Source organism: Chrysochloris asiatica, unplaced genomic scaffold, assembly GCF_000296735.1.
Source record: "Chrysochloris asiatica unplaced genomic scaffold, ChrAsi1.0 scaffold00078, whole genome shotgun sequence".
Lineage (NCBI taxonomy): Eukaryota > Metazoa > Chordata > Mammalia > Afrosoricida > Chrysochloridae > Chrysochloris > Chrysochloris asiatica.
In genome coordinates, this window is record NW_006408596.1 from 6,613,536 (window position 1) to 6,617,541 (window position 4,006).

General features: G+C 46.9%; 1 pseudogene; it reads left to right on the plus strand.

The window, feature by feature from the left end:
• Window positions 1-349: 349 nt before the first annotated feature.
• Window positions 350-4,006, plus strand: part of LOC102815089 — a 51,738-nt pseudogene continuing 48,081 nt past the window's right edge.

The window sequence follows — 4,006 nt, forward strand, 5'->3', positions numbered from 1 at the left end:
TGGTTCAAGCTCAATAGGTGGTCCTCGGAAAGCCTATGCAGGGTCGCTGTGGGTCGGAACGGACTCCGACGACACTCAGCAACAAGAGTATCAATACTGCAGAAGAAATGTCCTGGCCATCTGCTTCTGTTAAGATTGCAGCCAAGCAAGAGCAGTTATACTCTGAAACACATGGATCACTGTGAGTCAGAATCAATTAGACAACAACCAATAACAGTATAATAATAACCAGGACATGGGATGGGGTGATTTTAGATAAGGTGGTCAAAGACCTGAATGACCAGGAGTCAGCATGAGATGCAGGTACAAGGGGACAGAAAGGTACGCAGGCTGTGAGCAGCAATCGAGCATGGTGCAAGTGGAAGGGGACCGGAAGGAAGAGATGAGTTCAGTGAGCAGGCAGGGGCTAGATTGAAGCATATCAGTGACGACAGTTATAACTTCATAGGCATTTGATGAGATGATGCATACTTCTAACAAAAGCCTCAGTATACAGTTGGTACTCCGTACGCGCAACTATTATGATTCGGTGCCTTCCATAATCCACCCCCACTCCCAGGGACCCTCATGTCTGCCCCCAGTCTCTGCTGGCCTCAGCAGAAGGATGTTCTAGAGGCAATACCATAGCAGGAAGGAGAAAGCACCCCACTTCTGCCCATCTTCCCCCTTCCTCTGCCAAACCCTCCCACCGCAGCCCAGTGATTTTCCTGCCTCTCACAAGACGATTTTATTAAACATCTCGAAAAAATATTCTCTCACTCCTTCTCTCTTTATTTATAAAAATCAACTTAACACCCTGCTCCTTTGTTCTATGTAGAAACTGGAACAGCCTGGTTTATATTTAGCCGAAATTCTGCTCCTTTCCCCACAGATTCCGGCACGGCCGATGAGCTAGAGGGGCTAAGGAGGGAGCAGGGGGAGAGGGGGCAGTGAAGAGTGGAAGGTACCAGAAGGTCCCCCCCACCGCCCCCCGGCTACCAAGTTTGAAAGACCTGGAAGGATGGGAGCTGACAAATCCTTCCCAGAACCCTGGGGTGTCCCAAGTCTGGACTTGGCCATGGTGACTCTCGGGGCTCTTCCACTATTGTTGTGGCTGTCCATTACCATCAAGTCCAGTCAACTCATGGCGACCCCATGTGTACTGGGTAAAGCTGCACCACACTGTTTTCAAGGCTGCGACCTTTTGAAAGCAAATCACCAGGTCTTTCTTCCAAGGTACTTCAGTTGCCAACATTTTCAGCTACTTGTTAAGCGTTTAATTGTTTGCAGCACCCAGGGATAACGAGGCTAGAATGAGAATGAAAAAAAACCCTGATCCTAAACTACAACCAGTCTCAAGTCTACACTTACTCTTGCTTACTGGAGACTAGGGAACATTAACATGCCTGGCACATAATGTGTGACTGATAAAAAGTGCCTGTGAGTCCTGGTGTGGTGGTGTGGGTTAATGCACTGGACTTCAAGATCAGTTTGAACCTCAAGGTCAGCGGTTCAAGCTCACCAGTCACTCCTTGGAAACCCTATACAGGGTTGCTATGAATTGGAACCAACTTGAAGACATTTAACAACATTTGTTATTAATCTACCACCCATCTGTCAGTTTGTCAGGTTTATGCACTAGACTGCAAGATCAGTTTGAACCTCAAGGTTGGTGGTTCAAGCCCCCCAGCTGCTCCCGGGAAACCCTATACAGGGTTGCGATGACTCAAAACTGACTCAATGACACTTAACAACAAAGTGGCTGATATTTTGCTGTGATGCTGGATGCTATGCCGCTTGTATGTCAGATACCAGCAGGATTAGTCATCGTGGACAGATTTCAGCAGAACCTCCTGACCAAGACAGACTAGGAACAAAGACCTGGTGATCTACTTGTGAACATTAACTGATGAAAATGTTGTAAATCACAACAGAACACTGTCTGGATGGTTTACTTTGGACATGCCAACAGGAGGGATCAGTCTCGCTGGAGGATGACGTCGCATTTGGTGGAGTTGAGGGCCAGCGAGAGTGTGGGGAACACTCAGTGAGGTAGACCGTCACGAGAGCCGCGAGATGGATTCAAACATGCTGGTGGTAGTGAGTCTGACTCAAGACCGGGCAACACTGGATTCTGTTATTCATAAGGTCCCCATGAATGAGAGTTCACCCAGCAGCAGTTGCTAACAACAACAGCAATGTTGTTAAGCGCTATCAAGTCGGTTCCCATTCCCGGTGACTCTGTAGTGTGGAGAAGACTGTGAGGCAAGGAAACTCCGCAAACATCAAGTTTTCACTCAAAAACTGTTTCCTCCATGAAGCCTTCCCAGATTACAATGCATCTGTGTGGCACTGTAGGATAATCACTGGACCACAAGGTTAGTTTGAACCACAACGTGGGTGGCTCAAATTCACCATCTTCTCTTCAGAAACCCTACACAGGGTTGCTATGAGTCGAGACCAACTTGAGAGCACTTAACAACAACAATAACAGCACTCAGCTAACAGCTCTGGGCTAGACACTGGTGCTATGGTGATGAATGAACAGGCCCTCACAGGGCCCCTAGTGGGAGCCGTGACAAACAGATAATTGTCACACACAGTGCCAAGTTCCACAAGAGACAAAGTCAGGTCTCCTTTGTTCTCCACAGTCCCTGTTGAGCTGAACACAGCACATGGTCCACTGACAGCAGTGAGTCGGTATGGAGAGATCTGGACTCGGACATGACTTGTCAAGTGATTGGAAAAGAGCATTTGATACAATGAATACTCATTCATGCTTTAAAGCAGAAAACAAACAAATGAACCTCAGCAGAGGAGGAACAGAAGTAGATTTTGTCAACTTGTTACAGGAGTGCTATGAAATACGTTCCTACTGCTCACATACAATGTTCAAAGACTATATGCTTTTCTCCCGAAAACTGGGAAAAAGACAAGTGTGTTTGTTCTTGTCCCTTCTATTCAGCATTGATTGCACTGGATGGTAAGGAAAGAAAAAAGGGGGCGGGGGGAGGAATATTGAAGTAAAATGATCTTGATTTGAAGGTAACGTGGTTATGCGTGCAGAAAATCCAAAACAATTTAATAAGTAAACAACAATAAAAACAGAATTACCTACAAGTATAGGAAATCAAATAAATAATGGCAATTCAGAGAGTTGGCTGGGACACTTAGAGAGCAGTGGGTTTAAGAGAAGGGTGGAAGAATCATTTGGAAAAGGATACAAGGTCACTGGATCATTCATGTAGAAACTGTTTAAATGGGGTATCTTTTTGGCTGTATATAGGAGCTGTGGTAGCGTAGTGGTTACGAATCGGGCTGCGAACCTTAAGGTCAGCGGTTTAAATCTACCAGCCGCTCCGTGGGAGAAAGAGGAGGCTTTCTACTCCCGTAAAGATTTATACCCTCGGAAACCCTGTACAGGGTCGCTATGGGTCGGAACCGACTCGACGGCACTTAACAACAACAATACTGTCATCAAAATAACTTTTTAAAAGATATATAAACAAGAGGATACAAACAAGATGGCGGATCGGGTGGACGTATAGCAGGAGAGCTCCGCCAACAACAACACAGATTACCCAACCAAGCAGGTTCAGGGGATGGTCCCAGAACTCTGAACCACATATAAAGGAATACTTAGAAGGTTGGAATGCCCACAGCTGGGGGAATTGGGGGCAGAAGCAAGAAATCTATTGCTTTCTAGTCTGGGATGCTCGGCTGCTCCAGGAGCCGCCATCTTGGGTGAGACCACGCGGGGGAAGGATTGGAGCGGCCACAGACGCCTGGCAGAACCGCTGACATAAAGGTGTGGACATTATTTTCTTTTGGTAGATGTTCATTGGTCCCTTGCTGTCTGCGTACCTCCATTCTGATGACTATAGGGTTGCCTGAGCTAGTGGGCACCCCAGTCCCACCCTCGGAGGGTTCTACTACGCATGCGCACAGATCTCCTAGAACTTTAAAGAGACAGTTTCCAATTAAAACCAAACGGCCACGGCCGGCCCTGAACTGTTTCAACTAGAAA